The sequence below is a fragment of the Somniosus microcephalus genome, chromosome 11 (assembly GCF_052327205.1).
Source record: "Somniosus microcephalus isolate GS21.2 chromosome 11, FLI_Smic_1.0, whole genome shotgun sequence".
NCBI classification, from domain to species: Eukaryota; Metazoa; Chordata; class Chondrichthyes; order Squaliformes; family Somniosidae; genus Somniosus; species Somniosus microcephalus.
The window spans coordinates 12081064-12105566 of record NC_140997.1 but is presented as its reverse complement, the minus strand read 5'-3'; the positions used below and the strand labels follow the sequence as shown (position 1 = coordinate 12105566).

Genomic DNA, 24503 nt, shown 5'->3' with positions numbered 1-24503 from the left:
GGACATCTGACCAGAGGAAGGGAGGGGGCAGTACAGAGGGATATCTGACCAGAGGAAGGGAGGGTGCAGTACAGAGGGACATCTGACCAGAGGAAGGGAGGGGGCAGTACAGAGGGATATCTGACCAGAAGAAGGGAGGGGGCAGTACAGAGGGACATCTGGCCAGAGGAAGGTAGGGGGCAGTACAGAGGGACATCTGACCAGAGGAAGGGAGGGTGCAGTACAGAGGGACATCTGACCAGAGGAAGGGAGGGTGCAGTACAGAGGGACATCTGACCAGAGGAAGGGAGGGGGCATAGAGTCATAGAGTTATACAGCACAGAAAGAGGCCCTTCGGCCCATAGCGTCCGCGCCGGCCATCAAGCCCTATCTAATCTAATCCCATTTTCCAGCATTTGGTCCGAAGCCTTGTATGCTATGGCATTTCAAGTGCTCATCCAAATGCTTCTTGAATGTTGTGAGGGTTCCTGCCTCTACCACCCTTTCAGGCAGTGAGTTCCAGATTCCAACCACCCTCTGGGTGAAAAAGTTTTTCCTCAAATCCCCTCTAAACCTCCTGCCCCTTACCTTGAATCTATGCCCCCTTGTTATTGACCCCTCTACTAAGGGGAAAAGTTCCTTTCTATCCACCCTATCTATGCCCCTCATAATTTTGTATACCTCAATCAGGTCCCCCCTCAGCCTTCTCTGCTCCAAGGAAAACAACCCCAGCCTGTCCAGTCTTTCTTCATAGCTGAAGCGCTCCAGCCCAGGTAACATCCTGGTATATCTCCTCTGCACCCTCTCCAAGGCAATCACATCCTTCCTATAGTGTGGCGACCAGAACTGCACACAGTACTCCAGCTGTGGCCTTACCAGCGTTTTGTACAGCTCCATCATAACCTCCCTGCTCTTATATTCTATGCCTCGGCTAATGAAGGCAAGTATCCCATATGCCTTTTTAACCACCTTATCCACCTGTTCTGCTGCCTTCAGGGATCTATGTACATGCACACCAAGGTCCCTCTGGTCCTCTGTCTTTCCTAGGGTCTTACCATTCATTGTGTATTCCCTTGCCTTGTTAGTCCGTCCAAAATGCATCACCTCACACTTTTCAGGGTTAAATTCCATTTGCCACTGTTCCGCCCATCTGACCAACCCATCTATATCGTCCTGTAGCCTGAGGCTTCCCGCCTCGCTATTTACCACCCCACCAATTTTCGTGTCATCTGCAAACTTACTGATCATACCTTTTACATTCACATCCAAATCATTAATGTGGACCACAAACAGCAAGGGACCCAGCACCGATCCCTGCGGTACCCCACTGGACACAGGCTTCCAGTCACAAAAACAACCTTCCACCATCACCCTCTGCCTTCTGCCACTAAGCCAGTTTTGGATCCAATGTGCCAAGGCACCCTGGATCCCATGGGCTCTTACCTTCCTGACCAGTCTCCTATGCAGGACTTTATCAAAAGCCTTACTGAAATCCATGTAAACCACATCCACTGCACTACCCTCATCCACACACCTAGTCACCCCCTCGAAAAATTCAATCAAATTGGTCAGACATGATCTTCCCTTGACAAAGCCATGCTGGCTATCCCTAATTAATCCCTGCCTCTCCAAGTGGAGACCAATTCTGTCCCTCAGAATTTTTTCCAATAATTTCCCTACCACTGATGTTAGGCTCACTGGCCTGTAATTCCCTGGTTTATCCCTACTACCCTTCTTGAATAATGGTACTATATTAGCTGTTCTCCAGTCCTCTGGCACATCCCCTGTGGCCAGAGAAGTTCTGAAAATTTGTGTCAGAGCCCCTGCAATACAGAGGGACAGCTGACCAGAGGAAGGGAGGGTGCAGTACAGAGGGACATCTGACCAGAGGAAGGGAGGGTGCAGTACAGAGGGACATCTGACCAGAGGAAGGTAGGGGGCAGTACAGAGGGACAGCTGACCAGAGGAAGGTAGGGGGCCATACAGAGGGACATCTGACCAGAGGAAGGTAGGGGGCAGTACAGAGGGACATCTGACCAAAGGAAGGTAGGGGGCAGTACAGAGGGACAGCTGACCAGAGGAAGGTAGGGGGCAGTACAGAGGGACAGCTGACCAGAGGAAGGTAGGGGGCAGTACAGAGGGACAGCTGACCAGAGGAAGGTAGGGGGCAGTACAGAGGGACAGCTGACCAGAGGAAGGTAGGGGGCAGTACAGAGGGACAGCTGACCAGAGGAAGGTAGGGGGCAGTACAGAGGGACATCTGACCAGAGGAAGGGAGGGGGCAGTACAGAGGGACATCTGACCAGAGGAAGGGAGGGGGCAGTACAGAGGGACATCTGACCAGAGGAAGGGAGGGGGCAGTACAGAGGGACATCTGACCAGAGGAAGGGAGGGGGCAGTACAGAGAGACATCTGACCAGAGGAAGGGAAGGTGCAGTACAGAGGGACATCTGACCAAAGGAAGGTAGGGGGCAGTACAGAGGGACATCTGACCAGAGGAAGGTAGGGGGCAGTACAGAGGGACAGCTGACCAGAGGAAGGTAGGGGGCCATACAGAGGGACATCTGACCAGAGGAAGGTAGGGGGCAGTACAGAGGGACATCTGACCAGAGGAAGGTAGGAGGCAGTACAGAGGGACATCTGACCAGAGGAAGGTAGGGGGCAGTACAGAGGGACATCTGACCAGAGGAAGGGAGGGGGCAGTACAGAGGGACATCTGACCAGAGGAAGGGAGGGGGCAGTACAGAGGGACATCTGACCAGAGGAAGGGAGGGGGCAGTACAGAGGGACATCTGACCAGAGGAAGGGAGGGGGCAGTACAGAGAGACATCTGACCAGAGGAAGGGAGGGGGCAGTACAGAGGGACAGCTGACCAGAGGAAGGTAGGGGGCAGTGCAGAGGGACATCTGACCAGAGGAAGGGAGGGGGCAGTACAGAGGGACATCTGACCAGAGGAAGGGAGGGGGCAGTACAGAGGGACAGCTGACCAGAGGAAGGGAGGGGGCAGTACAGAGGGACATCTGACCAGAGGAAGGTAGGGGGCAGTACAGAGGGACAGCTGACCAGAGGAAGGTAGGGTGCAGTACAGAGGGACATCTGACCAGAGAAGGTAGGAGGAAAGAAAACTAACGTACGTCAGGGACTGCCTACCTTTGAGATTCTGTAAAACAAGGAGGTAGTCCAACGAGACTTGATGTCAACACAGTTAACGTAGAGGGGACAAAAAATGAATAGGATGTCACACTTGGAGCTTAGGAAGAATAAGAGAAGAAAGTTCAGAGGAGCACTGACTATAAAATGTCAATAAAATATTACGAAACCAAAAAGGTTGTGATGGAGTGAGATTGATAGCTGGATTCTGGGTATTTCTGGTGATATAATACTTCAACTAAGGACCAGGAAAATCTGGAGCTCCTAACTGACAATAATTGCTGCCTTTTTTTGCCCTCCCTCTCCAATGAAGGCACATTTCCAGAACAGCAGGGCCCCCACCCACCCCAGAGATGCCCCACTGACCCTGGCCGTATTTTCGGCCCAATGGTCATTCACATAGGGGTGACAGGCTCCTCAGCCTCAGCCAGGGAAATTGACCCAACAAGGGGGCAGAGCCCCATATTAGAGTAGCCACAAGATTACTTGGGTAGTAATCCTCGGGGCGGGGGCGGGAGGTGGGGGGGCAGCTGAGACAGAAATAGGTGGCCGGCCAACTGCCTGTTTAAAAACATTTTTTGAACTTAAACCATTTTTCATTTCACTAATGAGGCCCACGCATGGGCCTACTCCAGGGCTCCTTGCACAGGCCCCTCCCCCCTTCCCTTCATGCCCCGGCGGCCCCGCACCGCCAATCTCTGTGCACCGGGTGCCAGGGCCAAACAGGCGGCTTCCTGCGCCCAGCTTCCCAAGAGTGGAAATAGGTGGAGAAACGGGGTGGAGCCAAGGTTTCCCTCATTTGCATATGTTTACCATGTGCCCCCCAGGCAGGACTGACAGATGGGAAAAGGTTGGGAGGCGGAGACCAGCCCCGAGTTGCTTCCCACTTCCGCCCGTCTCGGATCTGCCGGAAGATCAGTGGCAGCGAGCCTAGGCCCCATGTTAGACTAGCCACAAGGTTACCTGGGTATAACACTCTGCTGTCATCACTACTACCCCGAGGGTGCTTTTGCTTTGTATTTAATGAATCCTGTTGCCTACTTGAAATAATTGTCATTCATCATTCATGAGAAAGAACTTTCCACGTGCTGGGCAGTCCAAAACTAGGGGTCATCAATATAAGAGAATTACTAATAACTTCAGTCGGGAATTCAGGAGAAACTTCTTTACCCAGAGAGTGGTGAGAATGTGGAGCTCGCTACCACAGGGAGTAGTTGAGGCGAATAGCAGAGATGTATTTAAGGGGACGCCAGATAAACATGAGGGGTGGGCGGAGGCTCGTGTGGAGCATAAACACCGGCATAGACCAGTTGGGCCGAATGGCCTGTTTCTGTGCTGTAAATTCTATGTAGCTTTCAGTCATTGTCCTAAAAAGATATTTTATCACCGTTGAATGTTATTACTGTAATTGACATCCTAGAACAACACTGAACAACTACCCTGAAACTAAGACTCAATGCACCGTCTCCTGCGCCAACTCAGAGCCAACAAACTGTGGAATCCCTTCCCCTCCCTCAGTCTTCCCTTCCCACCATCTGGAGGCTTTTAAAGCCCAACCTAACCATGACTCCTTGATCCATCTCATTGCCCTCCTACCCTTTACATCCTTGCTGGTGTCCTGTGCCAGGGGTCTTCAACCATTCCCCAGGAATACTCATTACATAAAAGAAATGAAAATAGAATTGTTTGAATAAGCGTTTCCAAAGGGAATTTGCACCAAACCATTTATGCTGTATATAATATGAAATAACTCATACCCGTTCAAGACAGTCACACTAATCTCAAGGGCATTTGAAGAATGAGAATATTTAAAGACAAATTTGCATTTATATAGCACCTTATCACATCTCTCAACCACCTTAAAGTGTTTCACGCACAGTGAATTAATTTGAAACTCAGTTAACTTACGTTGGCAACGGTGAATGTGACATTAAATGGTGTGGAGAGGGAAGATATTGGACAGGCTCCTGTTACTTCTCAAATCTCATCAAGTCATTCCATGATCTCCATGAAGAATAATGACTATCCCAGCGCTTTTCACCTCAGCATACCCGCACTGACCATACCCGCATTCTCTTTGCCCACTTGCATTAGCCACTGACTCGACCCTCCCTTACCCACCCAGGGTGTATTAATGAAAGGGGCTCAACTTGGTAAACTTGCCATCCAGTGTTGGAATTGAGCCAGAGCGACCAGGCAGATTCTGAGTGCAATGCCTGGCCAGTGCTGAGTTATCTATTCTTAGCCTGAGTAACAAAATGGCTTCCATAGTTTGCTTCAACAACACTAGGCTAGAGAAGCAGAAGGTGGGTAACAAGTCAGGATTCCATTACTGATTGCTATTCATTGTCCCCCCTATTGGAAAGTGCATGTGTCTGGACATTTGGTGAGGATAGGATTGGGCACTGTGATGCCCCCGTAGTTGAATAGCCTACAAACTCTCATTGTCTAGGCTCACACATGAACAATGGCCACTAGGACAAAGTACCAAAGGGGCTGTAGCCCAGCATGAGTCCGTGCCTTCAGTAGAAGAGTGGAAAAAATTAGAGGGACAAAAAATAAATAAACTGATGGAAACCAAAGTATCAGCCACAATAAAGAGGATGTTGCAGAGAAAGTAAAGAAAGAAGAGAGATTGCAACGGTCTGAGCTCCTCACGCGCCTGTGTATTCTGAGGGTGTTAAAAGTTCATTGTCAAGTCATTCACACCTTCAGCTTTGTGCTGATTAAAAATAAACTGTATATAAATAGCATTTAGGTGTGTATTTGTGCCAGAGAATCACTGGTGACTGAGTGCCCTCCAGGTTCTGTGAGGAGGTGCTCAGTCTGATAATAAAGAGCAGAGTTCAAGCTCTCTCTTTCAGTGGGGCACATGTTGATCTCATTAACACCCACTTACATCAAACAGATTAACAGGCTCCACAGCACCAGTTATGATGCATTTAATAATTTAATTTTTAAATATTCTTCTGGAGTGGCTTTGACTCTTGTGGCAGGTAGGCAGGTACTTGAAACTGATGAAAAGCCCTGAAGCCATGAAGTACTGATGTTGAAATACTTTGGCCGGTTTTTTCAAGCTTGCACTATCTATCTTCAGAAACCACTTCCTCTAACAGAGAGTTGCAAATGGGGGGGGGGGGGGGGTGCGAGGGGCTCTCGAGGCTAAAGATTTGTTAGTAGACAATGGCATGCTACCTACAACTAGGGGTGTTGTGTGAGAGGCAACTCATCAGAGCCAGGCAGAGCAATGGTCAATATTAACCAACCCTACCTCTTCACTGGGCTGCTCTGCAGTGTAGGAAAATATATCGGACATGAAAAATAGTCACTAAGCGAAGGTTAAGTCAAAGTTGAACGTTCTGAGACAACAACAGAAAAGAAAAGATACGACACAGCAAGTGAAGAAAATCAAAGCCTCTACAAAGAGGTGAAAATGAGGATTTGGGGGTTAAGGAGAATTGGAGAATTTTGTATGACAAAGAGAAAGCCAACCGTGGAGGAGGAGGGAGTAACTTAAACAACAGATGAAGGCAAAATGGTGAGAGTAAAAAAAAGAACTGCTGGGTGTTGAGGAGGGAAGAGAGCTTCAGGTTCTGGAGCGGGAGGTATAAGGAGTGATTCCCTAATCCGATATTCCCGGAGGGGAGCTGTACTCACGGGGAGCGTGGGTTGGGGGATGAAAGTTACGATGAAGCCCAATCTGTGACCCACATTGCCTTCAAGTGCGGCCTCCCATTGGGAGAAGACGATTGCAGAATCACTTCTAGAACCCAGTGAGTCACTCCATGACCTGTCCCAATTGCCGACGGAAATTATAGAGGGAAGGAGCCATCATCCAGTGAGTCAGTCCATGCCGTGATTGTGGAATGTTCATAATCCATCTGACTGGTCTCTGGGGAGGTACACGTGTCTGAAAAACGCTCAATGTTAGTTATCAAGTGCAAAGTTACATTGAGGCTCTGGGGCTGTTGGTGTTGCTTTTATAAATAAATATAGGCACAATTTAACCCTTTAAGGACTGCACATTAATAAAGCACATCGGGCCAATTACTGTCGAGGCTCGATCTGGGCAGAGGCGTCCCAAATAACCGTCTGCGGACTTGATTCTGGGGCACTTCTGATATTGCATCACATTTACTCCTGGTGCCAGTTTAAACGCTCGCTGTGTGCTGAATGTAGAACATCCTATATATGCTCTAGTTCAGTATTCCACGTTTTGAGTTCCCACCTGTGTGTGAGGACTTTGGTCGTGGCCTTCGCAGTACCTTGACAAATACCTGAGAGGCTGCCTCTTGCTCAATGACCTAAACCCAACTGTTTGTGATTCAAGCCAGAGGAATATTTTGGCAAAATCTAATCAGGAAGCAATTTTAATTTTGTGAGGAATGATTCAGTAGATTTTTTGTTATCATATACCTCTTCCCCCCACCCCCCTCCCCCACTACGGGGCTATTTCCCTGGTCAAGAGGGCAGGCTGGAAACCAGCCCTAACTTTCTAGCAAGGCGCCTCAGGTTCCAATTTCAAATGCTGGGATCGGGAACCTTCGACAGAACAGCAAGAAGTGGGGTCCGTGACATCTTATTTATTTCAATTTAAGTTTATTTTTTGTTTTCATGTGTTGCTGCTTCAAGGAGAGGAGAACAAGATGAAAACACATCTGGCCATCCACTGGGGAGCAAAACATCTCCCTCATGCAGTGTTAGCATGGCCCAAAAAGATCAGGGATGATCACGCCTTGAGTTCTGATGTTTTATTGATGTTGAATGTTCAGCCAGAGCCTCCACATCATGAGATACAGAACGAAATTGATGGGCGGAAAATGACCAGCAGGTCCATCAAGCCTGCCCCGCATCATGATGCGCGGACCATCGTGCCTAGACAGTTCCCACCCTCCTGTCCCCCGCAGCCATGTAATTCCCCTGGGAGAGGCAAAAGAAACAGACAAACACCCAAGATGAAAAAGGAAAAAAAATCTCAAAAATTCCTCTCTCCCCCCCTCAGGAGATCAGAACCAGTCCTGGAGTTCACTGTGGGAAGTCGGAAAATAAAAGGGGTATTTAAAAAAATTAGAAAATCAGACCTTTTGGTGCCTGGTTTTCACCCTAGGAATTTCTGGGCATAATACTCAAAAACAGAAGCTATCCTGTCCAAAACCAGAGAGATACGTGGCAGCACTAACCACAGGAAGCCTTCGATCTGAACTTGGAGTCTTCCCACCGCTGCAGAATTGCCACCCGTAGCACTGCATTGATCACTCCAGTAACGCTCAAAGAAGATTGTACCCCAGCACGGAAATCCGCTATTTATCGATTGTGCCGGTGAGCGGGTGCCGTTGCAGTTCTGCACAGTACAAATATTTTCACCAACAAAACTGATAGCAAATGCATTGCCACTACATCCTCACCCCCCTCATTAGGGTTGCCAACTCTGGTTGGAAGTATTCCAGGAGATTTCATCACATGAACTCCCGCCTCCTACCGCTCTGCCCCCCCCCCCCCCCACCCCCATGAGTCCGCTATCGGTCGTCCAACACGTCCATCTCGCCTTCTCACACCAATTGAAAAGCGAACAGACTTTTCCTTACCCAATGGGATGGTTCTTGACTGTTAGTCAAACAGCATTTTTTCACATCTCCCGTATTTTTATAACTGATAAACAAAAGTGTTCAAAAAAAATGAATAAAACGCACAATTTGTTTAACGCTCCTATGATTTTCCTCCCGGGTGTTGCTCGCAGCAGTGTCCTGGAGATTAATCGTTAATTAATGGAGATTCCAGGGCAATGCTGGAGCGTTGGCAACTCTATCCCTCATGGAGAATGGTCCTTGCATTCAAGCCTTGTGTTAAGCATCATTGCATTTAGGAATCAGATCTGTTAGGTTGGCCTGTGATTTATTGGCTCACTCTTGACCTAAATTTAGAATTCCAATTTTCATTGGCACATGGCAGGCTAATTGACAATCGAGGCCAAAAATCAAAGGCTGCATCGATGGAGGCTGCAGCACAGACCGGAGCTGAAGCGATAACTGGCAGGTGCATCGGATCTTACTTTCGCCTTTTAATTTGTGTAGACGGGGCAGGCAGCCATTTTGAGTGATGCAGCAGCCATTTTGAGTGATGCGGCAGCCATTTTGAGTGATGCGGCAGCCATTTTGAGTGATGCGGCAGCCATTTTGAGTGATGCAACAGCCATTTCATTTGAGTTTATTGGTGCATTTTGGAGATTTACAGCCATTTTCATTCTGACGACAAGCCATTTTAAAAGTGTGATCTACAATTGGACAACGAAATTCAAACGGTAAGTCCAAATTTTTCTTTTAATTTCTTTGCTTTGCCTATTTTAAAGTTTGGGATTGGGCCTATTCCACAGAAATTATACAAATATAATCAGTTTCCATGAGAACCCATCATGTTTCCCTAATGCTCCTGATTGTGTGCGAGTCATTTTTAAGGCATCATCTAGATTGTAATGTAAGTGATTATTGATCCACAAAACTGATGCTGCGCTCCTCTTAGCTCAATGGGTAAATGCACAGCCCCCCGTGGAACAAAGCCCTAGAAACCAGGAAACCCTAGGGTTCAAACTCTTGGGTAGCTGATCTCAGCTGGGGCAGAGGTTGGATTGCCACAATTAGCCTCAGCACCCCTGGGAGGGTGAGGGGAGGAGGGGGAAAAAAACCTCCTTATCCAGTCAACTTTGCTACAAGGTGCGCCTGGAAAGCGTGAGTGTGCAGGCGTCAGGTGAGGGCAGAATTGGCAGGTGAGGGCAGAATTGGGCTCAACTGTGATGTCCACCTCAAGGTCTGTCGCAGGAACAATGGCTTCTTGGGTGAGGTGCCGGAGGGCGGAGAGCATGATCTCCTTCAGTAGGGTAGGGCAGAAAGTTGGAGAAAACTGCTCCCTCCCTGCTGAATATTCGGACCCCAATTTGAAGCTATTCAACACAGGAGGTCATCTACATACAGGAGAGAGGCTCCCCAGCCTCAGGCGGTGATTTTCCCCAGTAAGGGGGCAGAGACTTGCTGCGGTAATCCTTAGGGGGTGGGGTGGGGGCAGCTGAGGCAGAAAAAGGTGACCGCCCAGCTGCATGTTCACTAATGAGGCCCAAGCATAGCCCTTCTTCCAGCCTCCTTGCATAGGCCCCCTCTCCCCTGGGCTGCCCCCTCGCCAGTCTCTGCACACTGGCGGCTTTCTGCGCCCAGCATTCCAAGAGTGCAAATGGGCGGAGAAATAGGGCGGAGGCAAGGTTATCTCCCTCATTTGCACGTACTTACTGTGTGCCCGCCCAACAGGACTGACCACAGGGAAGCAGGAGAGCTTGGTGGTGCCACAGGTGGTGGCCTCTGCTGCAGTGCGGGCTAGCCTTGGCTGGCAGAATGGTGGTACTGAGGTTGAGAATGAGCCACTCCATCAACAGGAGAGAGAGGCTCCTATATATCGCACATTTACCCCATTGAGGTTTCTATTTTTATCAACCACAACTCGAGTTGGCAAGTGTCCTGACCCTCGAAACCAGACGGGAACCCACGTTCCATCAGATTGAGCCTGGCAGGAAGCTATGGGATAAAGCACTATTGACTGGGGGGGATTTATCAAGAGCGCATATTCACTTATTTTAACTCTTGTCGGTCAAAGACGTTTGACGGGTTGCGTTTGCTTCAGATGATGGACTGGTGATTGACGGGAGTGCCTCCTGATTTTAATGTAGCTTTTTTGCAGGCTCCAACTTGACTCCCAATTATTTAGCGCGCAGCGATTCATCGGATTGTAACCCCATAAATCTCGAGCTATGTCCGATTGACATGGCAAAGCACTTTTGCTAAAATAATAATTCCCACAGCCGCCTGACCCTTACAGTTTCTCCCTTGTTGACACTGAGGTCATGGGGCTGTTGAGCAGTGAGCCCCGATCAGATTGACAGCTGTCCATCAAACCAATTATGCCTGTGACACATGCCATCCACCCACCAGTAAGGAAGATTGACAGTTTTATTGCAAGCTTTAGTAGGTGCTATGTTTCCGATTCCTTGCGATAATGTTAGTTGATACATAGATATTCCCTTTACTGTGTTTATTATTGCTGTTACATGTCTGTGGACCGCATGCCTGTCCAGTTCCAGACATACGCTGAAGGTTTGTTGTCTGGGACGTTGCCCCCTCTCCCGTGCTGCAGAAAGGACCAGTTTGGCACCTGGGCTCTGGCACCTCGATGCTGCAAACGTCAGCGCTCTCGAGTCAGACATCCTGCAAAGTATGCTGAGGACAATCTGGAAGTTCTGTAAGGTCCCATGGTACGTTAGCAGTATACCTTGAAGCTGACGAGCTTTAGTAGCTCAAACACTTCAAACCCCAGCGGTGGTGCAATACCTCGCCGGCTACCTTGTTCTTTGTTCATTGTGTGGGGACTCGGCCGCCCGGGTAGCTCACTGTGTGTGAAGTAAAAATACCAACTCACGGATGGAGGAAGCCTGGCACCAGCTTAGGTGATCATAATGATGCCATTCTGAATCTGGCATGAAATTTATATTATGTTTTTCTCACTCTCTCGTGTCTCACTCACTCTTGTCTCACTCTCTCCGTCTCACTCACTCTTGTCTCACTCTCTCACTCTCTCTGTCTCACTTGCTGTCTCACTCTTTCTCACTCTCTTTCTGTGTCTCTTTCTCTGTCTCGCTCCCTCTTTATCGCTATCTCTCTCTTTTCCTCTGTCTCTTTCTCTTTCAGCTCTCACACTAATGTGACATTTTGCCGATAATCATGGTGACAACCTGCCTTAAGTCATTGAACTGGATCACTTTGATCCACTTGACAAAAATACACTTAGTGAGGTCCAAAAGGGCTCCTCACTATTCCCAGCCATCTGTCTGCCTGCTTGTCTGTCATTGTGTCTGTCTCTGCCTGGTACTGTGTCTCTGACACGGTTGCTCTCTGTCATTGTATCAGTTTCTTTATCCGTCGCTGTGTCACTCTCTGTCTCTCTCTGTCACACTCTATCATGCTCTGTCACTCTCTGTCTTTCTCAGTCTCTCTCTGTCTGCAATAGATTTTCAGTTATTGGATTATTGAATAAAGCCCTTGTCTGAGGCCTCCCTCGGTACCTCGTACAGAATAAAAAGCTGCAACTGTATTTTTGTCAGCTGTCCATCCTTTTGTATTTAGGCCACATTCTCCTCCTCTCCCCCCGCCCCCGTCACATGCCCTGGGGTCTCCTCATGTCCGTTTACACTAAGAAAGTAATTGTTATTTTCTACTGTTATCGACAATAATTGCATTGCCCAAACATCCAAAGAAACATCAAGACCTTGGAGAGGGTGCAGAGGAGATTGACTAGAAACGATACCAGGGATGAAGGACTTCAGTTATGTGGAGAAACTGGAGAAGCTGAGGTTGTTCTCCTTAGAGCAGAGGAAAGGTTAAGGGGAGATTTAATAGAGGTGTTTGAAATTAGGAAGTGTTTTGATAGAGTAAATAGCGAGAAACTGTTTCCACTGGCAGGAGGGTTGGCAACCAGAGGACCCAGATTTCAAATAATTGTCAAAAAAGCCAGGGGAGAGATGAGGAGACATTTTTTTACTCAGCGAGTTGTGATCTGGATTGTGCTGCCTGAATAGGTGGTGGAAGCAGATTCAATAGTAACTTTCAAAAGGGAATCGAATCTTTTAATTAAAAATCTTTTTTTTTGTAGGACTATGGGGAAATAATGAGGGTAGTGGGACTAAATGGAGAGCTCTTTCAAAGAGCCGGCACAAGTAGGATGGGCTGAATGGCCTCCTTCTGTGCTGTATGATTCTATGCTGCCCCACAAACTAAAGTGCAGAAGAAGGGCAGTCGCTTAAGCCTCTAACCGTGAGAAACCTGGAGTCCTGGTGCAGTTTGCTGACTGACCTGAACTGTGCGTTGTGTGACTAGGCTGCCGTGTGATCATGGCTTCCACTTAGGGTTACCAACTCTGGTTGGACGTATCCCTGGAGGTTTCAGCACGTGACCGCCCACCTCCAACTGCCCCGCCCCCACAGTGCCGCCATTGGTCACCCGACATTGGTCCATCCTCGCGGCACCCTGCCTTCCCACGCCCAATCGGAAAGCGAACAGACTCTTCATTTCCCAATTGGGTGATTCTTGACTGTCAGTCCAACATCCGTTTTTCCCATTGCCAATATCAATATCGCCAACTTATCAACAGAAATGTTCAAAGTAAATGAAACAAAAAACAGCATTATTTTAAACACCCCTGTGATTTTTCTCCCGGGTGTTGATGGAAGCAGTGTGCTGGAGATTAGTCTTCAATTCCTGGAGACTCCAGGGCAATCCTGGAGGGATGGCAACCCCTACTTCCACTGTGAAGTGCTAGAGCTCTTAAGAATTGTTAACAGGATTTGTTCACAGTCACCTTCCCAAATATCATTCCGTGCTGCTAACTGCAGACTGACTGTAATTCAAGGTTGAAAGAAAAAGGAAATCACTTTTATCAAGGTTTTTAACACCATTATACACCGCAGCATTCAACTGGTTAACTTCTGCTAACAAAAAACTCCACCTTCAGTTCCTTGGGTGAAGCAGACTCCTTCTAACCACTAGTACGATAGCAAAATACTGCAGATGTTGGCCACTTACCTCATTGATATATTATCAGATACTGATCACACTTGGAGTACTGTGAATAGCTCTGGTCTCCCCAGAAATTCGTGTCGGGGGCTTCCCGCGGGTGCAAGCCCCCGACCTACACTTACCTAGCACGCCGGCAGTTGAAGCCTGGGCCTGCGTGGATTTCCTGTCTGTGGCCCGGTTCAGCTCCCGGCGCGCTGTGCTTGCGTGACCCAGCGGCGTAGTTAGTGCGATGCGTCGGCTGGGATCACGTGAGCACTGGGCAACCAATCGGAGGATGCAAAAGTTCATTCATGAGTTTGACAGTAAGAACTGTCAAACTCATGAAAACTCCGGGCGCCCAAAACAGTACTTAAACTTGAAATAATTTTTTTTTTAAATCACACTATTTAAGTGAACTATAAATAACTTTAAATAACCATTTTAAACAATAATTTAAATTTTTGAAAAAAATAATTTTATAAAAAATTGGGGCTAAAAATACACTTACCTTACTGTAAAGTCTTTAAAAATAATAAAACTGTGGAAAAAAAATTCTAATTTTAATGAATAGACCACTTACCTTTTAAAATTAAGTCCTTATGTCTGCTTTTTTAAAGTGTAAAAAGTGGAGGCCTTCACGCACGGGCAAACCTGGAAAAAAAAGGAAGTTCAACGCGCACGCGCAGACTCCTGCGCGCACGTGTTCGACCTCTGAACCCCTTGGTTCAGAGGATCGGAAATGCCGGTTTCCCACGCATGCGCTGTGCATGCAGAAAACTGGCAATTCCATCGGTCCCACGCGTGAGTACACAGTGCTTACTCGCGCGTTGGGACATTAATTTCTGGGCCATTATAAAAAGGCTATAGAGGCACTGGAGAAGGTGCAAGGAAAGATTTACGAGGATGCTACCAGAACTTATACCTATCAGGAAAGATTGGACAGGCTGGGGCTCTTTTCTATAGAAAAGGGAAGGCTGAGGGGTGACCGACCTGATAGCGGTCTTTAAGATTATGAAGGGGTTTGATAGGGTGGACACAGAGAGAGTGTTTCCACTTGTGGGGGAGATCAAAACCTGGGGCCATAAATATAAGATAGTCACTAATAAATCCAATAGGGAATTCAGAAGAAATTTCTTTACCCAGAGAGAGGTGAGAATGTGGAACTCGCTACCACAGGGAGTGGTTGAAGCGAATAGTACAGATAGATTTAAGAGGAAGCTGGATGAAGAGGAGTGGGAGGAGGCTCGTGTGGAGCATAAACACTGGCTTGGACCAGTTGGGCCAAATGGCCTGTTTCTATGGTGTAGATTCCATGATTTTCGATATAATGATAGCCCCTGTGCTCTTCTGTTGAATTGTGTTCCTCTGCTGGTCTCCTAGATTGATCTCTGCCCCTCCGTTGTTTGTCTGCACCCACCTCCACTTCTCCTCTCGGCCCTTGGGTCAACCTCCGCTAAAGCCTTGGCCAATGCACTGTTCCTCCGACAGCTCCTGGGATCGATCTCTTCTCTCTGAGCTCAGAACCCGGCCTCTCCTCTTACCTGGCAGGTGTCTGCTCCAAGCCTCCCTGACATCATCTCTGTCATGTTTATTGAACTCAGGTTACCTCTGAGTACATTCACCTTGGATGCCTCTCCTTAACTACTATTTTCCTCTTTAGCAACTTTTAGTCCTGGCCTTCCTCTTCCTCTTCCTCTCCCTCTTCTTCCCCTTCTTCTTCCTCTTCCCACCCTCTCCTTCTTAAGAACATAAGAACATAAGAAATAGGAGCAGGAGTAGGCCAATCGGCCCCTCGAGCCTGCTCCGCCATTTAATAAGATCATGGCTGATCTGATCCTAACCGCCAATCTACTATCACAGAACCATCTCCTGAATCTAACAGAATTAGACACATGAAATAGGAGCAGGATCAGGCTACACAGCCCCTGGGCCCGCTCCGCTACCCACAGGGCCATGACCGATCCGAACCTAGACTCATGTCCAAATTCCTGCCCGCTCCCCGTAACCCTTAACTCCCTTTACTTCTAGGAAACTGTCTATTTCTGTTTTAAATTTATGTAATGATGTAGCTTCTACAGCTTTTTGGGGCAGCATATTCCATGGACCTACCACCCTCTGAGTGAAGTAGTTCCTCCTCATCTCAGTTTTGAAAGAGCAGCCCCTTATTCTAAGACTATGCCCCCTAGTTCTAGTTTCACCCATCATCGGGAACATCTTCCCCGCATCCACCCGATCCAACCCCTTCACAATCTTATATGTTTCAATAAGATCGCCTCTCATTCTTCTGAACTCCAATGAGTAGAGTCCCAATCTACTCAACCTCTCCTCATATGTCCATCCCCTCATCCCCAGGATTAACCGAGTGAACCTTCTTTGTACTGACTCGAGAGCAAGTATGTCCTTTCTTAAGTATGGACACCAAAACTGTACGCAGTATTCCAGGTGCGGTCTCACCAATACCTTGTACAACTGAAGCAATACCTCCCTATTTTTATATTCTATCCCCCTAGCAATGAAAGCCAACATTCCATTGGCCTTCTTAATCGCTTGCTGCACCTGCATACTAACCTTTTGAGTTTCGTGCACCAGGACCCCCAGATCCCTTTGTACTTCAGTACTTTCCAGTTTCTTGCCATTAAGATAATAACTTGCTCTACGATTTTTCCTGCCAAAGTGCATAACCTCACACTTTCCAGTATTGTATTCCATCTGCCAAATCTCTGCCCACTTACTTAGCCTGTCTATGTCCCCTTGAAGGTTTTTTATGTCCTCCTCACTCACTACTTTCCCTCCCATCTTAGTATCATCTGCAAACTTTGATATGTTACACTCGGTCCCCTCCTCCAAATCGTTAATATAGATTGTAAAGAGTTGGGGACCCAGCACTGACCCCTGCGGAACACCACTTCTTCCTCGTCCTCTCCCTTTTTTCCTCTTCTTCTTTCTCTCCCTCTTCCTGTCAGCCAGCTATGCCACTTTTGATCTCTACTCCACAGCCTATCTTTTCTGCTGCCATCACTCCAGGCTTGAGTCCACCTTGAGCGAGCTCACAGCTTCCCGCTGCGTCTCCCTTGGCATTCTTCGCTCGACCCATCACTGTCTCTCCCAGAGCAACGGGGGGTGTGGGACTAATTGCTAATTGGATCGCTCTCTCAAAGAGCCGACACTGGCACAATGGGTCGAATGGCCTCCTTCTGTGTTGTATGATTCTTTAATGACCAACCAAACATGACTGCTCCCAGCATGGAACAGGGCTCGGTGGGAATGGTGGGGAGGTGGATTATGTATTTAAAGCATTGATGGACTTTTATTTTATACCCAGGATAGCCAAGGATTGTAAAGATTTAGTGATGTGCCCTTGTGGCTCCTGGTTCGACACTCTCCCTTCTTCTTATCTGCTGTACGATACTGGAATCGAACCGGTGTATAACTCAACTCAAAGATCTTACAGCTCCAATAGTGTGTGTTTATTATTTCCAGATGAAGGATTGTAGGGAAATAACTTGCATTTATGTAGCATCGCATGATGTCCTCAGGACGTCCCAAAGTGCTTCACAATAAATAAATTATTTTAATTCCTTCTCAGGCTGTGGGGGACGCTGGCAAGGCCAGCATTTATTGCCCATCGCCTAGTTGCTTTGAGAAGGTGGTGTGAGCCTTCTCTTTGAACCACTATCTTTACTATTCCGTAGGAATTGTTTTACAACTAGCTTTCCAGTCCATTAAGAGTCAACCACTTATTATGGGACTGGAATCACAGGTAGAGCAGGTAGGGGTAGCCTGGAGGACATTAGTGAACCCATTGAGACAATCTGTCAGCTTTCAAGGTAATTTTTCTGGTCCAAGTTGTATTGGGTTTGAACTCTTGATCTGTGGTTTGCTGGTCCAGTGGCAGAACCACAAGGCCACTGTAAACACAAACAGCAAACCAGGTGTATGGCTGGTGGATATGTTCTTGCTGGCGTTGGTTGGGAGTGGAATGTTGGCCAAGATACCCTGCTCTTCTTTGAATAGTGCCATAGGGTCTTTTACATTTCCCTAGATAGACAGACGTGGGCCACGATTTAACCTCTCAAGCACCTCTGACAAAGCAGCACTCCCTCAGCACTGTACTGAAGTGTCAGCCTAGATAATATGCTGGGGAATAAATACGCCCAGCATCAAGTACACCCAGGTCAGGTACAGCACAGTTAAACTCTATCAATAAACAATGTGTCACAGCCCAAACCCCCTCCACTGCACCAATGGGTTTTATTTTCCCATTTCCCAAACCAGACTCCCTGTTGAATTTGTGCCAGTTCTCTGTGTTGTGCTGTGGGCCCACACCCACCAGGAACTGCACTGAAACTGCCCAAACTCTCTTCACACAGCAGTCATCCCATTAGTCTAGGCAGCACTCAAACCTCGGGCCCAGAAGGAAAAGTCCTATCAACCTAAGTCCTCTGTACTGCATTGGTTATTGTGTTTGTGTGCTGAGGCAGTGCCCCCGCCTCCCATCCTTAAAAACTTAATTTTGCTATGTGGAAAAGAACTGATTATCTGGTCATTAACACATTGCTCTTTGTGGGATCTTGCTATGCACACATTTCCTGTCGCGTTTCCTACATCACAACAGTGACTACTCTTCAAAAAGTACTTCATTGGCTGTAAAGCGCTTTGGGACGCCCTGAAGTGGTGAAAGGTGCTGCAGAAAATGCAAGTCCCTTCTTTCGTTCTGTTATTACTGCTCGTCGCCTTTCTGCAGCTCGTCAAATGAATTGGACAGAACTCGCAGCGCCGTTTAAAAAGAATTCATCCATTTTTAAACGAGCTCAGTGGTGGAGGAACTTAACGAGTTTCATCTCCTGCAGGCTGGCCCTCAGGAAGCTGCCTTCCTGCTGGGCCTAGATCTCTCTGGTTAAATTGTCTGGCTCAGGCCCCCACAGGGGTGCCTCTCGGTTCAGGCACCATCGCAACTCTGCAAAGCGCTCGCGACAGAAAGATATCACAAAGCTGCAAAAAGAGCCTACTCTCGTCTTGCGACGGAAAGGACTTTCAAGAGGTAGCTCGACAGCTGCTCAGGGTGATTTGTAAAAATACATTTCTCCTTTATTTTTCTTTGCACACGTTTGATTTCCATCCAATTTCAAGATGAAAAGCAGGTCACATTCAAACAGCTAATTATAGTGAACAGTCTCCCACAAGGAGCCAAGACTGTGACAGATTGTGAGACTGTCATGCTGCCTCCTCCCCCTCTTCTTCCTCCTCCTCCCCCTCCCCCTCCCCCTCCTCCTCCCCCCCCTCCCCCTCCCCCTCCCCCTCCTCCTCCCCCCCCTCCCCCTCCTCCTCCCCCCCCTCCCCCTCCCCCTCCTCCTCCTCCCCCTCCCCTCCTCCTCCTCCCCTCCTCCTCCCCTCCTCCCTCCTCCTCCACCACCTCCTCCCCCTCCCCCTCCTCCTCCCCTCCCCCTCCCCCTCCTCCTCCCCCCTCCCCCTCCTCCTCCCCTCCCCCTCCTCTCCTCCCCCTCCTCCTCCCCCTCCTCCAGCACCTCCTCCCCCTCCTCCTCCTCGTCCTCCCCCCTTCACCACCTCATCCTCCTCCTCCCCTCCTCCTCCTCCTCGTCCTCCCCCTCCACCACCTCCTCCTCCTCCTCCCTCCACCACCTCCTCCTCCCCCTCCTCCTCCCCCCCTCCGCCACCTCCACCACCTCCACCTCCTCCTCCCCTCCTCATCACCTCCCTCCCCCTCCCCCTCCTCCTCCCCTCCCTCCCCCTCCCCCTCCTCCTCCAACACCCCCTCTTCCTCCTCCCCTCCTCTTCTTCCCCTCCTCCTTGTCGCCCCCACCTCCTCCTCCCCTCCTCCTCCACTTCCTCCCCCATCCTTCTCCTCCTGCTCCTCCACCACCTCTTCCTCCCCTCTTCCTCCCTCTCCGCCTCCCTCCACCTCCCCCTCTTCCCCATTCTCCTCCACCTCATCCTCCATCCTCCTCCCCCTCCTCCTCCACCTTCTCCCGCTCCTCACTCCTCCATAACCTCCTCCTCCTCTCCTCCACCACCTCTTCCTCCTTCTGCTCCTCCTCCACATCCTCCTCCCCCTCCTCCTTCTTCTCCTCCTCCCGCCACCTCTCCTCCACTCCTCCTCCTCCACCTCCCTGACCTCCACCTCCACCTCCTTCTGCTCCTTCTCCTCATCATCCTTTCCTTCTCTTTCTCCTCTTTCTGACCCATTTGCCGAACTCCAAATTGCAACTGACTCCAGAAACATTTCCCCAGTAATACATTATGATCTTAATTAAGTCCCTCTCTCTCTCTGCACTGTGCGGGCTGCACACGGGGAGCCTTCTGTAACCTGGGTTCAATTAGCATAAACTGCTAATTGCGTTTATCTGTCACAATTTCGCTCTGCGTGTTGTGTGGCCCTTTTTGTACGTCTCTCCCAGTCATCTTAGCTCTATCTTTTAATTAAGATATTTCACAGTGTTGCTTTGAATGCAGGGAGTTGACTTTTTAAAACATTTGTAGCCTGATGGATCCATTTTCTCCTTGCCAATGATTCAAAGCTGTGATTTGCATAATGTACTGCAGCCTTTCACCCCAGCATTCTCTCTTAATCATGCAAGAAGCAATGTTCTTACAAAGAGCCCATCAGTAAGGATGTATTAAAGGGAATTTCTTTCCTCCCCATCCCCAGTTTTCTTGAGCACACAATCCAGGCTGACACACACCAGTGCCGTGCTGAGGGAGCGCTGCACTGTCGGAGGGTCAGTACTGAGGGAGTGTTGCACTGTCGGAGGGTCAGTACTGAGGGAGTGTTGCACTGTCGGAGGGTCAGTACTGAGGGAGTGTTGCACTGTCGGAGGGTCAGTACTGAGGGAGTGTTTGCACTGTCGGAGGGTCAGTACTGAGGGAGTGTTGCACTGTCGGAGGGTCAGTACTGAGGGAGTGTTGCACTGTCGGAGGGTCAGTACTGAGGGAGTGTTGCACTGTCGGAGGGTCAGTACTGAGGGAGTGTTGCACTGTCGGAGGGTCAGTACTGAGGGAGTGTTGCACTGTCGGAGGGTCAGTACTGAGGGAGTGTTGCACTGTCGGAGGGTCAGTACTGAGGGAGTGTTGCACTGTCGGAGGGTCAGTACTGAGGGAGTGTTGCACTGTCGGAGGGTCAGTACTGAGGGAGTGTTGCACTGTCGGCGGGTCAGTACTGAGGGAGTGTTGCACTGTCGGAGGGTCAGTACTGAGGGAGTGTTGCACTGTCGGAGGGTCAGTGCTGAGAGAGTGCTGCACTGTCGGAGGGTCAGTACTGAGGGAGTGCTGCACTGTCGGAGGGTCAGTACTGAGGGAGTGTTGCACTGTCGGAGGGTCAGTACTGAGGGAGTGTTGCACTGTCGGAGGGTCAGTGCTGAGAGAGTGCTGCACTGTCGGAGGGTCAGTACTGAGGGAGTGCTGCACTGTCGGAGGGTCAGTACTGAGGGAGTGTTGCACTGTCGGAGGGTCAGTACTGAGGGAGTGTTGCACTGTCGGAGGGTCAGTACTGAGGGAATGTTGCACTGTTGGAGGGTCAGTACTGAGGGAGTGTTGCACTGTCGGAGGGTCAGTGCTGAGGGAGTGTTGCACTGTCGGAGGGTCAGTACTGAGGGAGTGTTGCACTGTCGGAGGAGCCATCTTTCAGATGAGACATTAAACCGAGGCCCCGTCAGCCCTCTCAGGTGGACATAAAAGATCCCATGATTCAAAGAAGAGCAGGGGAGTTCTCCCTGGAGTCCTGGCCAATATTTATCCTTCAATCAACATCACTAAAACAGATTATCTGGTCAGTATCACATTGCTGTTTGTGGGAGCTTGCTGTGCACAAATTGGTTACCACGTTTCCTACATTACAACAGTGACTACACTTCAAATTGGCTGTAAAGCGCTTTGGGACGTCCTGAGGACATGAAAGGTGCTATCTATATTCAGGTTCTTTCTTTTTCCCCTTCTAAAGGTGTTGACTGTTGCTGGGGGACCGTTTCACAGCCACCCCTTGGTACCTTGTCTAAATCCTCTATGTCATTGGTCAGTATTGGTGCTGGAGGGATGGAAGCGCATGACACAGGTGTCGCCAGTAGAGGTATAGTCAGTAACACAGGGAGCTGAATGGGAGGGGTTACTGAGCGACAGTTTGTGCGATTACATAGAACATAAGAACATAAGAAGTAGGAGCAGGAATAGGCCATACGGCCCCCTCGGGCCTGCTCCGCCATTCAATAGGAACATGGCTGATCCGAACCTAGACTCACGTCAACTTCCCTGCCCGCTCCACATAACCCTTAATTCCCTTATCAGCTAGGAAACTGTCTATCTCCGTTTTAAATTTATTTAATGTCGCAGCTTCCACAGCTCTCTGAGGTAGCAAATTCCATAGATTTACTACCCTCTGAGTGAAGAAGTTTCTCCTCATTTCAGTTTTGAAAGGGCAGCCCCTTATTCTAAGATTATGCCCCCTAGTTCTAGTCTCACCCATCAGTGGAAACATCCTCACCGCATCCACCCGATCAAGCCCCCTCACAATCTTATATGTTTCGATAAGATCACCTCTCATTCTTCTGAACTCCAATGAGTAAAGTCCCAACCTACTCAACCTTTCCTCATACGTCAACCCCCTCATCTCTGGAATCAACCGAGTGAACCTTCTCTGAACCGCCTCGAGAGCAAGTATATCTTTTCTTAAATATGGAAACCAAAACTGCACGCAGTATTCCAGGTGTGGCCTCACCAATACCCTGTGTAACTGCAGCAAGACTTCCCTGTTTTTATACTCCATCCCCCTTGCAATAAAAGCCAAGATTCCATTGGCCTCCCTGATCACCTGCTGCACCTGCATACTAACTTTTTGTGTTTCATGTCCAGGACCCCCAGATCCCTTTGTACTGTAGCACTTTGCAGTTTCTCTCCATTTAGATAATAACTCTTTGATTTTTTCTGCCAAAGTGCATAACCTCACACTTTCCAACATTACATTGTATCTGCCAAATCTCTGCCCACTCACTTAGCCTGTCTATGTCCTTTTGCAGGTTTTTTATGTCCTCCTCGCTCACTGCTTTCCCTCCCATCTTTGTATCGTCGGCAAACTTGAATATGTTGCACTCGGTCCCTTCCTCCAAATCGTTAATATAGATTGTAAAGAGTTGGGGTCCCAGCACTGATCCCTGTGGAACACCACTAGTTACTGACTGCCAGCCCGAGAACGAACCATTTATCCCAACTCTTTGTTTTCTGTTAGATAGCCAATCTTCCACCCATGCCAGTATATTACCCCCAATCCCGTGATTTTTTATCTTGATCAGTAATCTTTTGTGTGGAACCTTGTCAAATGCCTTTTGGAAGATAGGAGGAGTAGGCCATTCGGCCCCTCGAGCCTGTTCCACCATTTAATGAGATCATGGCTGATCATCCAAATTCAGTACCCTGTCCCTGCTTTCTCCCCATATCCCTTGATCCCTTTAGTCTTAAGAAATATATCTAACTCCTTCTTGAATATATTTAATGAATTGGCCTCAACTGCCTTCTGTGGTAGAGAATTCCACAGGTTCACCACTCTCTGGGTGAAGAAATTCCTCATCTCAGTCCTAAATGGCTTACCCCTTATCCTTAGACTGTGACCCCTGGTTCTGGACTCCCCCGCCATTGGGAACATCCTTCCTGCATCTAGTCTGTCTAGTCCTCTTAGAATTTTATGTTTCAATGAGATCCCCTCTCATTCTTCTAAACTCCAGCGAATATAAGCCCAATCGACCCAATCTCTCCTCATACATCATTCCTGCCACCCCAGGTATCAATCTGGTGAATCTTATTAACAGGTGTTGCTGCAGGGTCAGTGGGTAGCATAGGGTCTAGGCTCATAAATGCGTGGCCCCTTTAACCGAGGTAGTGGAGGGGAGATAACTGTATCCCAGCTGGAGTCAGCGACTTCAGTAGAAGGAAGGGGAAGACACTACACCTTCCTCATGAATATTCACACCCCTTAATACAATGCCACATGCAGCAGGGTACAACGCTGATAGAACTTGCATTTATATAGCGCCTTCCACATCCTCAGGATATCCCAAAGCGCTATCCAGCCAATTACATAGGGAGAGGAGGAGGCTAATCAGCCCCTCGAGCCTGTTCTGCCATTCAATTAGATCATGGCTGATCTGTATCTTAACCCCATCTACTCGCCTTGGTTCTGTAACCCAGGTACTTTTGAAGTGTAGTCACTGTTGTAATGTAGGAAGCATGGCAGCCAATGTGAGTGCAGCAAGCTCCCACAAACAGCAATGTGATAATGACCAGATCATCTGTTTTTTAGTGATATTGGTTGAGGGATAAATATTGGCCCAGGACACCGGGGAGAACTCCCCTGCTCTTCTTCGAAATAGAGCCATGGGATCTTTTACGTCCACCTGAGAGGGCAGATGGGGCCTCTCGTCCGAAAGACCGAGGGCGGGACGATGGTTGAGGGATAAATATTGGCCATATAACAGCCACTGGAACACAGAAAGGGTGCCCGATGGCCCTTGTGCCCAGGAGGTGGCATGAGGAGAGAAAGCAGCAAGGTCCATGAAGTTCAACAGGCAGTGCACTGACCACCATTATAACCACTTGAGATGTTGGGGCTCCAGTCTCTGCTGATGGGGTATTGTGGTAAAATACCAGTGAGCTGGTGTAAAATGATTGGGCATCTTCAGGATGACGACGCCAATCGCAGCTCTCCGCGCTGCCAGCATTTTTCTCATTAGCGCACTTTCTAATTATTAATGATGAACTAGGAGTGAAAGTGCATTAGCATAACTTCAT

The 24503-nt window shown here is 48.7% G+C and overlaps 2 protein-coding genes across 3 annotated transcripts in view; both read left to right on the top strand.

Moving 5' to 3' along the window:
• Window positions 1–24503, top strand: part of LOC147110321 (protein ELFN1-like) — a 165459-nt gene that overhangs the window by 48312 nt on the left and 92644 nt on the right. The window lies entirely within an intron of this gene.
• LOC147110322 (protein ELFN1-like) overlaps window positions 1–24503 on the top strand; it is a 122603-nt gene that overhangs the window by 48314 nt on the left and 49786 nt on the right. Inside the window, exon 2 of one of the 2 annotated variants that reach the window (XM_086000218.1) lies at window positions 9201–9427. The exons of the other annotated variant lie outside the window; for it this stretch is intronic. The gene's annotated coding sequence lies outside the window, so the exon portion shown is untranslated. The remainder of the gene's footprint in view (window positions 1–9200; window positions 9428–24503) is intronic. 2 annotated transcript variants of the gene reach the window in all.